This window comes from Mauremys reevesii, linkage group 1 (assembly GCF_016161935.1).
Source record: "Mauremys reevesii isolate NIE-2019 linkage group 1, ASM1616193v1, whole genome shotgun sequence".
In the NCBI taxonomy this organism is placed as follows: Eukaryota; Metazoa; Chordata; order Testudines; family Geoemydidae; genus Mauremys; species Mauremys reevesii.
The window spans coordinates 135,843,779-135,864,405 of record NC_052623.1 but is presented as its reverse complement, the minus strand read 5'-3'; the positions used below and the strand labels follow the sequence as shown (position 1 = coordinate 135,864,405).

Below are 20,627 nucleotides of genomic sequence, written 5' to 3'. Positions count from 1 at the left end.
CTAGAACCTATAGTTCAGTGTGTATTGGGCACCCCTCTCTGTTCCTGATTTACAGAAGATATAAGTCTACTATAGCTACCAGCTAAGAGACTTCATCCTTCAGTTCAAGCAGTAGAGACTCATGTTCATTTCTTGGTGTTGCCCAAGATAAGTTGTTACTCTGCTAAATGATTGGTCAAGTTTTCGTGAAGTCATTAGTAATGGGTCAGGGCCATTCTGGAAGGGTGCCTCCCCCCTTTTTAATTACTAATCCTTTGAGATTGAATATAGTTTGTATGAACACAGAGGCATGTTTTTAGTTTTTATGACATCACCCTACTTCAGGGTACATTAGAGCTGCAGGAGATGCTCTGGAAGAAAGGAAGAAAAGGAAACAATATTACATTTTGTTTTCTTGCCTCTTGGTATATGTTGTTCTTTAGGAAATTCCTTTAAAATAACAGTACAGTCACAGCATCCTGAGAACTGGTGGGCTTGCAAGAGCCTGCGTCCTTGGTGGCAGGTGATTCTTTGAAGCATTCCCCTGCCATAGGAGAGGAAAACACATCACAGCCGTTGCAGATGTATCAGTCAACCCCAACTGCCTATTCCACAGTCAGTAACTTTGTATTGGGCATCGCCTAGCTTTCCTTGCTTCGGGTGTTCTAACCTGACAAAGACACAGAAGAGAGAATAAAGAGAATGACACAACCAAGTGTAATTGAGGATTCCTTTTAAATCACAAATATATGGGGAGAGAGTATGGTTGACGGGATTAATTAGTGCTTTATGTTTATCAAATGATTCCAGCCATACTAAACCCATGAATTATGACCTGAACTTTGTAGGAAAGACCAAGAGAGATTATTCCTTTTACAATGCATATCAGTTTATGAATTCTGTTTTTATTTGTATGAGAGAAAAATCAGATGAATAGGCCAACAGTGCATATACAAGATAATATGAAATGTATTACCATGATTTATATTTCTTTTGGAGAGTCAGATAAATGCAGATAAACCAAGCATGGGTCAGCAAGGCCTGCCTCTCTTCTGCTGCCTTAGGTAGTATGAATCTGGGTCCATCTTGTCTGAACAAATCATTGTACCTGCTTAGGTCATCACTTAAAATGACAATTGAAACTTACTTAACATGCTTTGTATTTAACAAAACTTAATCTCCATTTTCCTCCTCCAGGAAACTGTAAGTGTATATTCCTGTAGCTACTTTATGTAGAGTTCCATCTCTTTGCTTGCCTAGGGAATTCAAATGCATGCGTGTGTTTGAATTAGAAAACTGAAGGGCCCCACCCAATAGACTCTCTCACACATGGTCTGTACTCAGTTCAAAGGGACTGCGCCCTTAAGTAAAGATATCTCAAAAGTACATCTTAAGAGTTTGCCGGATTGGGTCTCTTGTTTTTTAATTAAACCACATGGCTCTTCTTTTACTACTGTACTACTACATGCACATTCAGTTCCTTTTCCTAATGCATTGCACAGAGAGAGAACTGTTTATATATTTAAAATTAACATAGGAATATCAACTGAAGACATAGTCTTGGGACTAAGGACTCATTGCATTAAAATATACTTGCTTTGGTCCTAATCCTGCAAACACCTAGGCACATGCTTAACTTCACCAATATGAGTAGTCCCACAATAGTAAAGTTAATGGGTGTGTGTTTGTGGGATTAGGGTGGGGGAACTGTGTGTGTGTGTGTGTGTGTGTGTGTGTGTGTGTGTGTGTGATTCCCTCTAGTATCTGCAGACAGGATAAGGCTCCCAGTACTACTTCTAGCTAGTGGATATTTCCTTATCTGCCGCACAGGGTTTCGTTACAATGTGGAAAAAAAGATTTTTAGTATCAGGCCCTTAATTTGTAATTAAAATAAGATGCTGATAATGGAAATAGTTTTGTCAAGCAATGGACTTTTGAATGATGTAGTAATTTAAAAATACTAATTTCATCAGAAAAAGTGCAGCCTGTAGGAAATATGTGTGGGATGGAAGAATGCAGCAGGACTTGGCCAGGAAAATGCAGTGGCTGAGTCATTCCAAATAACTTGTTGGGACTTATTACCAAGTCCAAATGGCCAGTGTCAGATCCATCTGTGCTGATTACAGTGCTGATATGACATTACTGTAACATATCCCTCTTTGTTAAGAAACTTTGGAGCTGATCCTGCATTCTTTGTATACCCAAGGCTCTCATCAGCTTCAGGATTGGAGGTTTTAAGAGACATGTTGAACTTGCAGTCAAAGAATGAAGAGAGTGCTCATTTTTGACCATTTGAGTCCATTCCCTCCTAGACCTGATTTGGTGTCAGATTGAGAGTGGGCCCATCCATCCATCCGTTGAGTGAGGGAGGAGGGGGTCAGCAGATCAACACTCTAAGCTGATGCCTGTTCTTGTAGAGGTTAATTTAAAAAATGGTCATTGCTACAGCGTAGTTAGCCAAGCAGAACAAAAGTTAACAATTGTCTCAAAACAGTCACATACATGGAAAACTGGAGGCAGGCTTGAACAACAGACCAAAAGGTACAAAAGCACTAACCAGTGAACCTAAACTATGCACTAATCACTGATTTATCTCGGTGCACTCATAGTAAAAACCAGGAAATTATTTTCAGAGAATCATAGATAATAATATCCTAATTCTGGATCTTCCAGGGTAGAGGAACAGAAGACCTTGTCATTCTTTTTTAAAATAGTTACCCAATCAGTTGAAGTAGGGTACAGAGAAGAAGCCAATACCTATCAATTGAATTCTGTTCAGAAATGAGATGAGACCTAAATTATCCAGAACAGCGATCTAGAGAATTTCCAATCTTTAAACTTCTCTTAGAAAAAAAAAATCCTGTATTTACCAGGAAACAAAGAGCATTGTCCCATATAACATAAACAAAAATTTGAGAGATGCTCTTTATAAAACAATCCTTTCCTATTTATAACACTGAGATATCACTATTGTATACAGCAAAACTAAGAATCTGATATTATGCTAAAATATATACTTTGGATACTGTTAGTGTAGAAGCTTTTAATACCAGGTATTAAATCAGTTTTGTTCTCTATCTTGACAGAGGTTTAGGTTTCAACATTTTAAGAATAGAAATTTTAGGGCATTGAGATACCATAGTGGTTGCTGTGGTATGAGAAACTGAATAGATTAGAGTAATACTGCCCTACTAAATGTATGCACATCTTACATCCCAATATGTTGAATCAGAAAAGCTTTTGGGTAAGTGAAATCGGAGCTCATCATTGTAAAGCATTTATTAAAGAGGGGGGCCAATGCTAGGTTAAAGTTTAAGGCACATCACACCAAGGGAAGGTAACACAATATTCAAATTAGGCATGAGCAAAGGCCGCAAAGTTGGGACTGGGATTCAAACTTGCCCAAGGTTTGAGGATATTTGGATTTGAGGTTTAGAGTCAGTCTCTAATCCCAAATGTAGTCTAGGGTTGTATTAATTTCCAAACATTTCAGCTAGAACGCCAACTCCCTAAGGCTCCTCTGATAATCCCAGCCTTTGTGGTTTGTGTGTTTCAGACTGAACCACATTTGGATATTCATATTGCTTTAAAGCAGTTTACACAAGCTCTTGTTACTTATCCACTGCAAAAGGTTTTTCAGGTGGTGATGCTGAGCAGAAGTTGCAGTGTGTTGTTTATATTGCAGAGTTGCTGTAATCATCATCATCATCATCATCATCATCATGATGTTCCTATTACACCTCTGGCATTTAGGGCAGTGACGAAGCTCCCCCACTCCTTTCTGTTTCTGGCAAGTCTTTCAGTGGTTCCCCAGCTGTGCCCGAGGTTTTTCAGCTCAGCTTCCACAGCTCTTCACCATGTTGTTTTTGGGCGGCCTTGTTGCTGTAAAAGGAGTCAAGTAGAACAGCCTCATTCTTATGGGATTTTTCTCCACTGGTCTGAGTAGTATGTCATCTCTGGTCACTACATAGGAACATGCACAGTTCTATTCCTCATCTTCTTTTTTCACATGAGGGATCTGTCACCCTTTTCATTACTGCTTTTCTAATCATTCCCTGTCTTTCAAGTGGTCAGACTAGAATTCAGTGCTTTACTGTCAATTTAACTACCTAACAAAAGGAATTATTCCTCTTCTTCTCTAGCCAAAAAAGAAAACACAGTTGCTGAGCTCATGGCTCCGTTGATCACAGGGGAATGTTAAAAGCATGTCCTGTATAATAATAGTTAAGCCGGATGGGGTAGTAGCTTTTCATTTTTTTTTTCTTCAAGATTACAAGTAACTTCAATGTATTGTGAATGAGGGGAGTTTTTGTGAATGGCTCACTTTGAAGTTTAGAAAGATACCGGCTTGTTTGAGCAAAGGAAATCTAATATTTGATGGGGCAATTCATAATCTAGTCATTTTATGTGAACCAAGTACCATACAATTGTTCCTTCAGTGAGTCACAAGGACAGGCAAAGAGCACATGCTGTTATTGAAATTAAAGTTTGCCAGGCTCCAGAGAGCTGTAATAAACTGGTCACTTTTAGTAGGACTCATTGGGCCATATTCAGAGTTTACTTAAATGCTAGTGTAATTTGCAAGGGAGTATAAATGGCACAGCGGTGTATCATTTTTCATCCTTTTTCTAAGCTGAGAGAGCAAAAGGTGGGGGTGTTTCTGACAACAGGAGACTGTGCTATGAAGCAGTCATTTAAAGGAGACTGTAATAATGAGGTGTAGCATAAAACAGCCATGTAAAGCGGTTTGGTATAAAGAAGCCATCCACCTTCCATGGGAAATTTCCATCAAGGGAGTTGCATTTCTTATGACACTAGTTCTGAATTTGGCCTCTAGTGACTGGGCTGGATTCCGAGTCCTACCCTGCTCTCTTACTACACAAAGGGAGTGCAAACCTCCATGCAAGTCCCAAAGTGCAGATGCCCCTGGCATGGTTGCAGGGCCAGCTCCTATGCCTCCTTCTCTCTTGGCCTCGGGTACAAGGAGCATATCTGGGATGGGCAGGAGAAGTGGCCATAGAGCAATGCACTCTGTGAATCCCCAACTGGCAGAAAAGCCCTAGATCTCTAGGAACGTGCTGTTTAGAGCAGTCTTGAGGCTATTCTAACCTTCATGTTTGGCCAGTGAGAGAATCAGAGAGCCATAACTGGCTCCAACAGCCCCCACACTGTGTTCACTTGGCATAAGTTGGACATGACAGGGAAACTAGGACATTAGATTTTCTTCTCGAACAATCATTTTACTTCCAAAGAAACGTTCTCAGAAATTGAAGGAATAGCATTTTCACTGTCTCCATCTAGCTGTGCACATGAATAAATCAGCATGTGTGTAAGCATCCTTACACTTGACCAAAAACACACTGAGGACATGTAAGCTAGCAAACACTATTCTTAAATGTCAGCCTTCCTGAAACTTTTATTTTTCTCGTTGTTAATATTATATGGATGTGGCTCTGCCCTGATCTCACTGTGGTACGTGGCTGCATTTGCACCCTGCACAGGGACTGATGGCTTGGAATATCAGCTGCCTGATACCTGGCAGTATCTCTCAAGCTATTAATAGTTGTACCCCCCAAAAATCAAGAAAAAATGCAAAAGTACTTCAAATTTCAAAAAGTTGGCACCCATGTGAAAAGTTCTGGAATGATATAAAAATAAATCAGAAAAATGAATCGAAATTGAGCTCTTCCAAGCAGAAACTGGCAAAAATACGTTCCATCTTCTGACCAGAGGTGACTTTTGCCTTGAAAATATGAAAAAAAACCCAAAACAAACAAAAAAACCAAGCATATCGTAATGTTCGTATGTGGAAAATATTTTAACTTGTTGAAATACTGGCATATGAAATTGTTTTTGAATCTTCTTCAGTCTGTCTGGGTATTTATACCTTGCTCACCAGCATAACATCTGAGCAATCTGCCCTCAGCACAAAGCCCAAATAATTGGTGTCTGGAGTGCAGAGTTCCATGGGATTGGAATCCTGTGCTCTGTCTGGGGAGTTGATCAACAGCCACTTCTGGTACTCCTCTTCTATGGGTTTGAATGTCTGGTGGATCCATGACCCATTGTTTACATCCCACTCCCCTCTTGGTCTGCTTCTTCACCTAAAAGCTTTGTGCTTGCCTGGGCACAGGGAGCCTGCTGTGGAGCACAGCTCCATGGTGGGCAGGGACCAACAATCTGGGATCCCATAAAATCTGGACGCCCTTGCTCATAAGGTTGCCATCTTTCTAATGGCTGGTAACTGGACTCCTGAGTCCCCACCCCCTGCTCCGCCTCACCCCCCAGATCAAAAAAACTGGACATCAGTCAAATGGCACCTGGACGCGCAAGCTGAAACCCAGACTGTCCGGGTGAAAACTGGACAAGTGGCAACACTACTTGCCCAGAAGAATCATATTGTGTCAAATCCTCTCCATACAAAGGTGTTGTGGGTGGCCCTGAATTCTGCATAACCAAGGTGTTGACGAGCAAAAGCACTGGAGGGCCTGTCATCAGAAATATGTGCTTTTCCTCATTTAAAATTTATTTTGACTCTGTTGTGGGTTAAAGACTTGCCTTTGATATCTAAGGGTGGGAAAAGTGCACTTCTGGGGTACTGCTCCCAGTCCACAGAACATCATGAATATCAATAGGAAATGAATACAAAGAGGGAGGCTAGCATACATTTCCAGAAAAGTGTCTGTTTAATGTTTAAAATGCTGAGTTAAGGGAAGGGCAGCAGGTGACAGACCAGAAGGAGAGATGAGGTGAACAGTCCATTACATGCATGCTTTAGCTTAAGTTAAAGCTGCTGAATACAAACTAGGAGATGCTAATGTGGCCAGGGGACACAGGAGAAATATTTGCTTTGGGGAACAAATTCTTTGATTTTTCTCTTGTACATTTTTCCTTTTTCCTTCTCTTTTCATATTGACCACCCAGACGTTTGTTTGCACAATGGTATTTCCCCACCTGGAAGTTGTCCCACACAGTAAGCATAAAGCTGTTCCAGAAATCCAGTCTGCGGCATAAGGGCCTGATCCTGTAAATACATGAATAACCCCACTGAAATCTATGGTCAACTCATGATAGTAAAGTGAGAAGGATTAAGCCCTCAATGGATCTCACACTGCACGTGTACAAAAATCCACATTTTTAATCACACAAGTGAGTTCAGATCAAAATAGACCTGTTTGGTTAGAACTGAGGCAACCTTCTCCCGTTGCCTTTGCTCCCGTTACACATCTTTAAAAGGGGGACCGTGGAAACTTTAATGTTCTTATTTTGTGTAACTGATTCAATAGAATCATCTTTATCCAAAACACCACTATGCAAATCTCCCTTTCTAATTTAGCTTATCTATCTGTTTGGCCTCAACTACCATAATGTCTGAGCACCTCACAGTCTTTATTGTGCTTGTTGTCACTACAGCCCTGTGAGGTAGGGTAGTGCTGCTATCCCTGTTTTATCGGTTGGGAACTGAGGCACAGAGAGAATAAGGCCTTACTGCACAAAAGGAGTTAGGCCCCTAGAAAATCACTGTTATTCACAACGAATAAGGAGAGAATAGGCTCCTTAGAGTGGGATTCACAAAAGCTAGCATGCCACCTAAGCAATGCCAATGAGAAGGATGCGTGCCCCTCTCTGAGAGATAGGTGCCTAAATCCTGGCTCCAGGGAGATGCCTTGGGATTCTCAGTTGCAAAATGTCTCTTGGTGGTAAGTGCCTACACCTTTAGCAAGAAGATGGGAAAGAGGAAGGTAACTTCCCTCATATCTTTTAGCCCAGTGGTTAGGGTACTCACCTGGAATGTTGGAGAGAGACAATCCAAGTCCCCACTCTGCCTGATGGGAAGAAGGAATTTGAGCAAGCATCTGCCACCTCTCAGGTGAGTGCCCTACTCTTTGGGCTGCAGGACTCCCTGAGATTCTGTCCTGTTGAAGTTGTTGCACTCTGAATAAATAATGAAAGAGTCAGTGGAGCAGAGGGACTAGATCCTGGGTCTCACAACTCAGTGCTCTAACCACCAGGCAACAATGTCATTCTCATGAGCGTGTGCTCATTCTCACTTGTTCACTCACTCTCTTTCAAAGAGTCATTTGGGCTAGAGAGATAACCCCAGCCTGAGACTAATTCTGTTGCACTCACCATGCATGTAGAAGACTCATGATCCAGTCGTCTTCTCCAGTGACTCTAATAATGTATTCACAGTGGAACAGCTTCAAAAGGAGAAATCCTTAAAAAATCTGAATGAAGTATGTCAATAAGGGCTCCAATCCATTGTTTAAAGGAAATGAAATGCATAGGAAATTAAATAATCACAATGTTTATTATTCCATTGTGAACAAAATACAGACTCATGTAGGGAAAGAAAGACCAAAGAGAATGTTTGTTTTGCATCCTTATGGCCAAACATCTGAGGTATGTTTGCTTTCACTATGCTGTGCTGCAACTGCATGAAAGAAGTCATTGCAACATGAAAAACAGAAAACACCAGGAAGCAATTCTTTCCTGCTGTTTCCACTTTAACATGCATTTTTAACACCTTTGTTGGAGTCCAAATGTCTGGTGTAATATCAAATCAGTCAGGATTACAATCAGACATTTTACATGGTGCTTTTGGGTTAATCCGTAGTTTACTCTTGCGAGTTGTTCACTTGCACACTGATGATTTAGCAACGTTTTTTACACAACTGCAATCACCCAGTGTATCACCTCCTAAACTAAGAGATGGCTTATTGCTCTGTTGTACAGGAAAGAATTCCCTTCCCAATAAATACATTTAGGTGTTTCATGCAGCTGCCCCAGCTTTTAGGTGAACTCCTGCCAGGCTTTGTTTATGTGATGTATTTTTTAATACTACTTGGAAAAAATAATAAAAATAGCAGGGGAATCATTTGTCATTTTTGTCCTGTAGAGTTCTGCATTCTGTGAAGAAGAAAAGTTCTGTACTGTTCACATTGTGTGACAGGTTTTGCCTGTTCAGGTCAGTCTCCTTTACAGGCATGGGAGCTACAATTCATTATTCAGCTCTGGATTAATTACACAGCAGGCTGAGCTTCCACTTGTTCAAGTTATGTGGCAGTCTAGCCCAATGTCCTTATTACAAGCCATCATTGTTGGACAGGTTATACAGCTCTGTGAGAGAATCTGATCCTCATTGCTTTTTCACTCGATTTAAGTTGAATGCTGAGAGAGATTTTGCTTTAGGGTCAGTGACTAAGGCATCTGGATTGCTGAAGGATTTTTGATTCTTGAACTCTGGCGGAGGTGATTAGGTGGAGCTGGTTTTCCTGGAATTGTAGGGTAGATTTTCCTGTTGTGTTTCAGCGTCCACTGTCTCACAGTTACAGACACAGTCACAGTACTGCTCCAGGATTACTAGGATAGTGGTAGCCGCTACCATCTGGCCTTTTTGGCCTGTCAGTATTTTTTGAGTGGGTCAGCGTGGTCTTTCTCTACAGCAATGTATCAGCCAAACGAACTAGGGCGAAATCCATCGGTGGGTATGTGAGTTGATACGTTCTTGAGAGTTGGAACAGATGCTTAAATTTTCAATGGCAAGATTACATTTTCCATTTTCAAAAATATTTTCAAATGTGTTTAACAATATGCTAAAACAGCATTTTATGTTTTTGTCCTATTATAGAAAATGATCTCTGTATGGAAAGCTTAACAAAAATGGGAATGTTTCTCAGTAATAAGCTATTTTAAATTGTGTACATGTTGTTTTATCAATTGGTGTTAAGCTACTAAAGAAACCTGAAAAACAGGCATCTTTATTCTGTTAAATGCAACTTTATAGTTTTTGGTTTTAAAAGTATCAAATAAAAGGTGAGGTAGCACATTTTCTCTCATTTCTGTCATTTAAGCATGAAATTCCCTACAGCCCTCTACCATGCTTATGCAAAGTCTTTGAAATCGCCTTTTGATATAAAATATTCATTTGTTACCAATCAAGTTACATAATCTAAAACCTTGACATGCACTAAGCTAATGTCCTAGAGATGCAGTTTAGAAGGATAAACTTTTTTTTAGCACCAGTATGGTCAAGGTGGTATAGAAGGCAGCTTGAGCATGTAAACTATTTTATTTGTGTGATTGACGTAACGCCCACCAGATGTACTATATATATTCAGTGAAACCAGGAGTGTGAATGATCCACAATTACTGAGTTTCTGATCTATATTTCCCAGTATGATATTTCAAACTGAACAATTGTCTGTCTAAGAGCAAGATAATCTGACATTCGGAGAGGTCAGTTTTTAAAGTAGCTATTTAAAAATCAAATGGATAATGATGCTTGTGTGTGTGTGGATAATGAGGCTTGTGGGGAGTAGGGGTGGGGTTGGGGCTGGAACTGTACAACTACATGCCAATAATTCTATCCATCACGTTACTCATTTTCGACCAGTAAAAGTTACGGGTCACTGTACTCTGATAATTGACCAGAAATGTGTAACATGTCTTAGGTCTAGAAAGTTGAGTTAAATAAAAGGAGATTTTACATTTTGTTGATGAATGGCATTGCAGAGTTCTAGCGTTAGGTATTTGTTTTTCTCATGCTGTCATCAGAAGTAATTAGATACTGGTGTGATGGGTGCTATAGAAAATCTTGTGGTAGAAGGACTGAATATCTATTTAGTGTACTGATGCAACCATTCTGTGTAGAGAATAATTTTGCTTTTGTTCCTTTTCACTCTCTGTCCCTCCGCTGTAGGATGTTGTACTGGACGGTTGTCTCCATGACATCAGTCACTACCCCAGGCAGCAACATTCAATGGATTGTTTCCTTGTTTTCTTTTTTTACCCTCCTTTTCTACCTTTTTAGAGAGATGCTGAGCACAAGCATCCCCTGCTGATTTCATTCGGGCATTCTGCACCTCTCTGGATAATAGTTATAATGAGAACATAAGAAAAGCAGTACTGAGCAAATGCTGTATTGCACATTGCATCTTGGCTTTAAAATGCGTGGCTAGAGAGAAGTGAGAATCAAGCACCAACTCCCAGCTATTACGAGTTTGAGTAATAAGAGTTCTGAAAATCCAGTATTTACGCAGTAAAATTTAGCTGAGATGCAGCACCCAGCTATCACTGAGGTTCTGCTTTTTGTGTAACCTTCCAGGTGGATTGAGGCAGATGATTTCCTCCAAGGTCAAATATATTAAATGACTTTACTCAGATTAGAACTGAGTATCCTCTGGCTTCCCAGTCTTTCATAGGTGCTGGAACTAAAGGTATGGGGGGTGCTGCAGCACCACCTGGCTTGAAGTGGTTTCCATTATGTACAGCAGGAGTCTCAAAGTCAATTTACCTTAGGGCCGCCAGTGCCAGTCCTCAAATCCTCCCAGCAGGCCAATGTCACTCATGCTGACCAGAACCTGCCCCCCACAACTCCGCCTCCCACCTGCCTAAGGCTCTGGGAGGGAGTTTGAGTGGGGGAGGGGCCTTGGGTGCAGGTTCTGGGATGGAGTTTGGGGGCTGGGGAGTGTGTGGGGAGGGGTGCAGGCTCTGGGAGGGAGTTTGGAGGTGGGAGGAGGTATGTGGGGAGGGTTTGGGGGAGCAGACTCTGGGAGAGGGTCAGGGGTGTGGCACTTATGTGGGGCTCCAAGGCAGGGCGGGGGGCCTCTGTGCACTGTTGCCCCAAGGCACCGCCCCCGCAGCATCCCATTGGCCACAGGGGCGCTCTGGGTGGGGGCAGTGCGTGGAGGCACAGCCCTGCTCTGCCCCTGGGCCGCAGGGAGGGGCTGGCAGCCATTAGAGCGAGCAGGCAGATGCCGCTCAGCTCCGCAGCACTGCCATGGCTCCTGGGGGGATGGGGGGAGCGCCTGGGGGCGGCAGGTGGGGCCAAGGGAGAGACCCGGCCCCAAAACTGCTGGAGCTTTAATTGTCTGAGTTACACACTCAGTTACTGATACTGTTCTTTCATTTGCTGCTTTTAATTCTCTAGCTTGAAGTACTAAAGCTATTGTTCTGCATGGCTGCTAAAAGCCCTCCAGGCAAGATTGTATGGTTGTGGGCAATTGTTTGTTTTGTCTCACCGTGCTCCTTACAAGGGATGCAAGTACAAAAAAGAAAATACTTGAGATTGCCAAGGTTCATATATGGCAGGGAGATGTTACCTTGAAGTTCCCACAAAATAAGAGACAATGAAGCATTGCAGGCTCTTTTTTGTCAGCAGGTGGCTTTTGCAACCTGTTCTCAAACAAAGCCCTCACGCAAGGTAAAGTAAAGAACTCCCCTCTTTGCCAAGGTTGGATTTTATTAACAAAGGGGCAAGACTGAGACTTTTACATCTTACCCTGAGTAAGGGGCAGTGCATAGCAGACCAGGGAATGAATTGTGACAACAAATCGTAATTTCTTTCAAGACTCATCCTTGCTCCAAGGAGGAAGAAATCTACTATTGTCATTACCAGTAGATGATTATTTCCCCACAGTGTTGGCTGAGAGATGCTGGTTGGCAGGTTGACTGGCTGCACAGTGGAGTAAAGAGAGAGAAAGTGTCTTACGCTTGCTTACTTGTCTGCATAGAGTTATAACAGCAAATCACTATCTTGTCCAAAGAAATTAACAATAAGATATTAAAGTGAGGCTCAAGCTCTCTCTCCAGGCTTGGCCGTCCTTAGGGTTCCTACTTAAAGAGTGCTCAGCCCACATCCTAGATCGTCTCTCTGTAGGAAATTATCCCCACCTTCCTCATATTCAGCAGGGACAAGCTGCTCCCTGCCTCAGTGAGACAGCAGAACCTCCTTACCTTTGAACAGAATAGAACAGAACCCTTTCCCAGGAGAATCAACACCTGCTAACAGGGAGGATTGTTTCAGGCAAACACTGCCAGCCTGTTATACTCTCATTGTACTATACCAAGGGTGACTCTTTCCTGTGACTAAATTGAGTTTCCTGCTCATTCTGTAACAGGCTAAAGGTAATAAAAAAAAAGGGGGGGGGGGGGAGGAATAGCTCAGTGGTTTGAGCATTGGCCTGCTAAACCCAGGGTTGTGAGTTCAATCCTTGAGGAGGCCACTTAGGGATCTGGGGCAAAAATTGGTCCTGCTAGTGAAGGCAGGGGGCTGGACTAGATGACCTTTCAAGGTCCCTTCCAGTTCTAGGAGATTGGTATATCTCCAATTATTACCTTTATTACCAGGAAGCCTGGAGACAGTTGCTTTGCAAATCTTACACTAAAGTGTAACTGACATAAGGCACAAAAATACACAGTGTCTAGTGGTTGGAGTAGGGGGTTGGGTTCTGCTCCTTGTTCTGCAATTGACTTTCTGTGAGGACTTTGCAAGTCAGTGTCTTAGCTGATAGAGCCTGAACCATGCTAGGAAGATGGGTAGGAGGTATAGAACAGTGGTTCTCAGTCAGGGGTCTGGGGCCTTCTGGGGGTCCACGAGCAGGTTTTAGCAGGTCTGCTAAGCCAGGCCAACATTAGACTCACAGGAGCCCAGGGCAGAAAGCAGAAGCCCACCACCTGGGGCCCTGAGCCCACCTCTGGGGCTGAAGCCAAAGCCTGAGCAATGTAGCTTCACGGGGGCCCCAGTGGTGTGGGGCCCCAGGCAATTGCCCTGCTTGCTACCCCCTAATGCTGGCCTTGGTTTTTTTTATGCAGAAAGCCAGTTAGTGAGGCACAGGTGGGCCGTGGAGTTTTTATAGCATGTTGGGAAGGGCCTCAGAAAGAAAAATGTTGAGAACCCCTAGTGTAGAACATAATCCTAAAACCATTCTGCTTGCATGGGCCAGAATGGGAGCGCCCTTACTAGGGTTGCCTATTTTGGTTGGATGTATTCCTGGAAATTTCATTACATGACATTATCTTCAATTAAAGATTAATCTTTAATTTCTGGAGACTCCAGGAGAATTCTAGAGGGTTGGCAACCCTAGTCCTTACTGCTGTCCACAGTGGCACCTATGTTACAGCTAATGACTGCATGCCTCTCAGAGCAGTCTCACAGACACCAAGCCATGCGTGTGAGGGGCTCAGATCACAATCTTGCCACCACACAGACATGTGTAGTGTCTTTTGTTCTCTCAGGAGACAAGCAGCCAAATTTAGCTGTCTCTTGCACAGATAGCCGGGCTCTGGTGAATTCTGGTAAATGGTAAATTCTCAGAATGGAGAGGGGGTAACAAGTGGCTTCCTCCAAGGGTCAGTCCTAGGACCAATCCTATTCAACTTATTCATAAATGATCTGGAGAAAGGGGTCAAAAGTGAGGTGGCAAAGTTTGCAGATGATCCTAAACTGCTCAAGATAGTTAAGACCAAAGCAGACTGTGAAGAACTTCAAAAAAATCCCACAAAACTAAGTGATTGGGCAACAAAATGGCAAATGAAATTTAATGTGGATAAATGTAAAGTAATGCACATTGGAAAAAATAACCCCAACTATACATACAATACAATGGGGGCTAATTTAGCTACAACGAATCAGGAAAAAGATCTTGGAGTCATCATGGATAGTTCTCTGAAGATGTCCATGCAGTGTGCACCGGCGGTCAAAAAAGCAAACAGGATGTTAGGAATCATTAAAAAGGGGATAGAAAATAAGACGGAGAGTATCTTATTGCCCTTGTATAAATCCATGTTACGCCCACATCTCAAATACTGCGTACAGATGTGGTCTCCTCATCTCAAAAAAGATATACTGGCATTTGAAAAGGTTCAGAGAAGGGCAACTAAAATGATTAGGGGTTTGGAACGGGTCCCATAAAAGGAGAGATTAAAGAGGCTAGGACTTTTCAGCTTGGAAAAGAGGAGACTAAGGGGGGATATGATAGAGGGATATAAAATCATGAGTGATGTAGAGAAAGTAAATAAGGAAAAGTTATGTACTTGTTCCCATAAAACAAGAACTAGGGCCACCAAATGAAATTAATGGGCAGCAGGTTTAAAACAAATAAAAGGAAGTGTGTCATGGTCAATCAGTAAAATAGGGACCTAACTCACTGGCGCCACATGAGACTCAACTGATTAGGTACAAACTCTCCTCTCAGCTACACTGCTACAACTTTACCAACTTTGTCCCTTAAAGTTTGTAAAATGATTTGGGTCCTTGAATGAAAGGTGTGTGCAAGTGGAAAAGCATTTTTGTTGTTGCTCATTTTAGTTCTACTTAAATACTTAAGTGATTTACAGTTTTTAAAATCTCTTCCCCCCTCCTCCCCCAACTTACCTTAGCAATACAATCTTCATTTGAAAATACATGTATTGGTCTTATATAGGCACTCAGAGGAACATACAGAAAGGAATTAGAAGTGTGATACACAAACAATTGGAATAAAATGTTAAATATTGGATTGGGAAATCTTTTGAAAGCCAGTGAACTGATTCTTTTCATAGTGGTTGTGAATGTACAGAGTATACTGAGAACACATTTCTCGTCTGTTAGAATAAAAATACGCTTTTTTTATGGGACTTTTCAGCTATCACATGTGAGGAGCAGAAAGCAAGGCAGAGAGGTTGATGAGGTATGCCTGGTGTGTAGGATGGAGATTAGTTTAAAAAAGCAAGAGCTTTATTTAGCCAAGATTGCATCTGTACATTGAACTTCCAGTCTGTTTAAATTCTAAAAGCCCTGTGAGACAAGTGAGGTCATAACTTGACTGTTGCAGCTCCCCGAACACCTCTTACTGCCATTTTAAAGGCTCTGTGTGATGTGAGAACAGACCCTGGGTCTCTTCTGACAGTTTATGATTCATGGTCAAGATTTATATGCAAAGTTTGGGATGGTTATGAATTTAAATATGGTGTTTACCCTTATAGTGCTAGGTTCCCACTCAGGCCTTTTTAAGTCCATGGTCGTTGTCACCCATAATGCCATTACGCTGATGAAAAAGCAAAGTGAAATGCCCAATTTTTGCAGCTGAATAACTAGAGAGACATTTGAAATTAATCTGGATAAATTTAATGTGGATAAATGTAAAGTAATGCACATTGGAAAAAATAACCCCAACTATATATACAACATGATGGGGGCTAATTTAGCTACGAGTCAGGAAAAAGATCTTGGCGTCATCGTGGATAGTTCTCTGAAGATGTCCATGCAGTGTGCAGAGGCGGTCAAAAAAGCAAACAGGATGTTAGGAATCATTAAAAAGGGGATAGAGAATAAGACTGAGAATATATTATTGCCCTTATATAAATCCATGGTACGCCCACATCTCGAATATTGTGTACAGATGTGGTCTCCTCACCTCAAAAAAGATATTCTAGCACTAGAAAAGGTTCAGAAAAGGGCAACTAAAATGATTAGGGGTTTAGAGAGGGTCCCATACGAGGAAAGATTAAAGAGGCTAGGACTCTTCAGCTTGGAAAAGAGAAGACTAAGGGGGGACATGATAGAGGTATATAAAATCATGAGTGATGTTGAGAAAGTGGATAAGGAAAAGTTATTTACTTATTCCCATAATACAAGAACTAGGGGTCACCAAATGAAATTAATAGGCAGCAGGTTTAAAACAAATAAAAGGAAGTTGTTCTTCACACAGCGCACAGTCAACTTGTGGAACTCCTTGCCTGAGGAGGTTGTGAAGGCTAGGACTATAACAATGTTTAAAAGGGGACTGGATAAATTCATGGTGGCTAAGTCCATAAATGGCTATTAGCCAGGATGGGTAAGAATGGTGTCCCTAGCCTCTGTTCGTCAGAGGATGGAGATGGATGGCAGGAGAAAGATCACTTGATCATTGCCTGTTAGGTTCACTCCCTCTGGGGCACCTGGCATTGGCCACTGTCGGTAGACAGATACTGGGCTAGATGGACCTTTGGTCTGACCCGGTACGGCCTTTCTTATGTTCTTAATCTCTTTTCATATGGAGAGATGAGAATTAGTTTTGTGTAAGAGATTTTTGAACTAGATCTTTTAGCTGGCGCAAATCAGTCAAGTTAATGGAGCTCAATCATGAGGTCAGTGGAGTTATTGTGATTTACACCAGCTGAGGATCTAGCCCTTTGTTTTCAGCATTCCACATTTGAGCATCAGACACCTAAAAATATAGAACTAGTTGACACACATGAATATTAAAAAAACAATTCAGAGCATTTAATTTTTAAAATGTACAGAAGCATATTAAAATATATATCCGCTATTCTATTTTATGAGCCCTTTGGGGCTTCACTGTATTTGGCCAATCTTGATTTTTTTTTCAGTTTTTAATGTAAGGCTCAAAGAATATTTTAGTTCCTAGATGATCATTAGATCCCAGTTTGGTAAACGAATGTGTGTTTTTTCTACTGAGTGTTTTTTCTGCTCCTCTGAGGTGCTGAGCATTCTCAGTTCCGCTGATGTCAACTTGCAGGATTGGGCCTTTAGAACATGTGTTCTGTAACTGACATATGACATTCCACAGACAGGATGATGCCATCAGGACTATGTTTAACCACAAGTGGTGTGGCAGATGTGCTTTGGCTGTATTTGTTAACATCTCTTAAATGTTCCAAAAAATGTAAACTGTTACAAACATTATGTACATATCATATGTAGTTTACTTGTGGACAGAAGAGTGAATTATTCCTTTGGCAGTGAAAATGTATGAATAATGTGAAATATTCACATGAAAAATATGACATATTCACTTGTGGCAGAAGCTGTTGAATGAGTACTCTCCTTTTGAAGTTTTATTAACCCTCAGTTTTATGATGTAAATGAGGAAGAGAGTTCTCTGCAGTAAACGGAGGCTTATATGTAATGACAACTAGCTTTCCCTAATGTGGTGAATGCTTCTCTTCCCAAAGTACTAGGAATAATTTTTTAAGCTTTGATTATCAGCTCCATGTGGATGGTTGTAGTCCTTTAAAAATATGTCAATGTCAAAGTAATAAAATGCCTGGATAATTATTAACATCACTAGTTAATCACAGACCTCTGTTGGCTGATATATAAAAGTTGAAAGTAGTTAATGGATTAGGGGCAAACATTGGGTTGTGAGTGTTCTTTAATAGCATTAGGAATACTTCCTGAATCTGATGCCACATGTTCTGTTCCCTTAAATGATTCTATTTATATCCTACAGCAGAATGAAAACTACAAAATAAATTCTTTCTTCAGAGCTAGTACTAGAAATTCCAAATGTATCAATTACAGATGACAGGGGTTTTTTCTTGCCTCTTTCAGTGCCCATATCCGATTCTATGACACGAATGTAAACACTTAACTATACTTTACGGTGCATTTATACAACATCCTGTTAACCTAAAAAACAGACATTGCCTATTATGATGCTACTTTGTGTCAGTACTAGAAGACACACACAGAGTAATTCTGCCTTTGACTCCATTTCCAAATTTCGCTTAGGTTCATTATAAAGAGTTCCTATATAATACATTCTTTGTGTGTGGTATCTATAAAGGTTTTGTAACTTATTTTATAACTGCCATGCTTGGATTAACATAACATGGTAATTTATATAATCAGGACCTTTTAAAAAATTTAAAATTAATATAAAGTTTGAAAGTACTTTCTACCAAAAAAAATTGCATCAGCAGGTGTTCCATGTCTAATTCCTCAGTCTTGCATGCTTATGTACCTGTATGGCTTTTACATGTGTGAGTTATTCCCATTGAATTTAAGCATGTCACAGGTGCTGGAAGGACTGCAAGAGTGGGGGGAGCAAATCCCCCCCCTCCCCGTGAGTCCCACCCTACTGTAGCCTCTGCCTCCTCCCACCAGCCCCATCTTTCCGGAGCCCCTGCTGCCTCCCCACCACACCCACATACTCTCCCTGCTGACCAGCCCAAAGCCCTCTGGTGACGGGTCCTTCCTGCTTCCCAGACCCAGCGGGTTCCTGGCACCAAGAGGACCCTGCGCTGTAGTTTTGGTAGCCGACAGGTGAGGGGGCCCAGCTGCTGGCATGTGGCTCAGTGCAGAGCGGGACCCAGGTGCCAGCCAACCAGGCCAAGTCACAACGTGCTGCCTCCCAGACAGGTTTGAAAGGAGGGAGGAACAATGGCCCTTCGGGCACCTGGAACCTTTGTAGAATTGGGAGCAGGGAGGCAAGGTCAAAGTGGCAGAGGAATTAATACTTAAATATCCCACAAAGAGCGCATATGGTTGTTTTTTTTTTTTGTTAAAAAGTGGGGTGGCCAAGGCACCCTGACCCCCTTCCCTGGTTCCAGTGCTGGTGACACGTGTAAGTGTTTGCAGCCAGGGCCCTGACATTGCAGTACTGAAATCTAGAATCAGTAGTATACCTAAGCCAATATGTTGTCAGTAAATGTTGCTAGGAAAAAATGCCAATGGAAACTGCTTTGGGCAGGGTGTTTGCCGCCCCAAGCAGCGGGGGGCGGAAAAAAAGCCATGATTGCGATCGGTGGCACTTCAGCAGCGGGTCCTTCCCTCCAACAGGGACCGAGGGACCCGCTGCTGAATTGCTGCCGAAGAGCTGGACGTGCTGTCCCCTTCCCCTTGGCCGCCCCAAGCACCTGCCTGGTGCGCTGGTGCCTGGAGCCGGCCTTGGCTTTGGGTATATTTCGGATCTGATTCACCAACACATGAAAAACTGAAAACTTATTAGTGAGGAGACACATCAGAGAATCTCCAGATACAGCATGGCACACTTTTTTTTGCTTCTGAATAAATACGGTTTGTTACCAAGTTACACAGTTTTACATGCACTTGAACACAGTGGAGAGTGGCAGCTGGTTGCAGCTGATTCAGCACAGTGTAGGACTGCTCAAGGACAACCCTTATTTATGCCACTCGCTCAAGAACCTTATGCCAATGGAGGAGCAAGAGTAGCAGAGATCCTTTCTACCACATTGCTACCTACCCCATCTTGCCCCGATACACCCTCTCTTTCCACTCTCTCTGAGGAATGGGCAACTGTATAAAAGCATTCAAGCCACCCCTGCTAGCTTTACTCCAGTAGAGGCTTAGTCTCCACTGACTTTCTGACACAAAGTGTCCTTGGTTAATCAGAGACTCTAGCCTATTATTTTAAGTATAGTTTTACCTCAGTTATAAAATTAGCACTCTTCAGAAATTAGCAATACCTAGTCTTGTCCTGAGTTTATTGGGTCAAAATGGTGGATGACATTATTGGGCAATAATGACATTATTATGTAGTTAATGCTAAAGTGGAAAAAAACAGGCACTCAAATGTTGTGGTGATGAGTATAAGATAGGTAGGAAGGTAGGACGGTTATGCAAAGATAGAAGAGTTTCAGCTTCTTGGTGTGTGTAGGGACTTTAAAGTATTAATTGCTGTTGCACTCCCAGGACCAAAGAAAAGTAGAGAAGAAATACTCAGAAGTACAATATTATCATTGTACTTTGGTCTGTAACTTTAAAGAAATTGTTTAAAGGGTTAATTGCAATGTCACCTCAAGGAGGATACTAACACTTGTGTAGGGTACACTGGAATTTTTTTCAGTTTGCTATAATAGCTGCAGAATACTTACTAGAGCCAAGAAGAACATGTTGCAAGCTCTTCAGTGAATATATTTTTGGGTCTTGATCATGCTCTCATTGAAATAAATTGCAAGAGTCTTAATTACTTCAATGGCACAGGCTCTGGATATTGTGAGTGAAGAAGTGTTAGGCTTTTTGACCAATAATAGATGTGTAGAATTACAAGATTTAAAAATATATGATTTTCCACTACGAACATTTTCTCTTTAAATGTAGTTCTTTACTGAAGTTATATTAATGCATTTCATACACATCT

General features: G+C 41.7%; 1 protein-coding gene across 11 annotated transcripts in view; it reads left to right on the top strand.

Moving 5' to 3' along the window:
- Positions 1-20,627, top strand: part of MID1 (midline 1) — a 387,109-nt gene that overhangs the window by 235,616 nt on the left and 130,866 nt on the right. The window contains exon 1 of one of the 11 annotated variants that reach the window (XM_039504353.1): positions 9,349-9,463. The exons of 9 other annotated variants lie outside the window; for them this stretch is intronic. The gene's annotated coding sequence lies outside the window, so the exon portion shown is untranslated. Of the gene's footprint in view, positions 1-9,348; positions 9,464-20,627 lie in introns of those variants that run through there. One more of the 11 variants, XM_039504358.1, reaches the window with a different exon arrangement.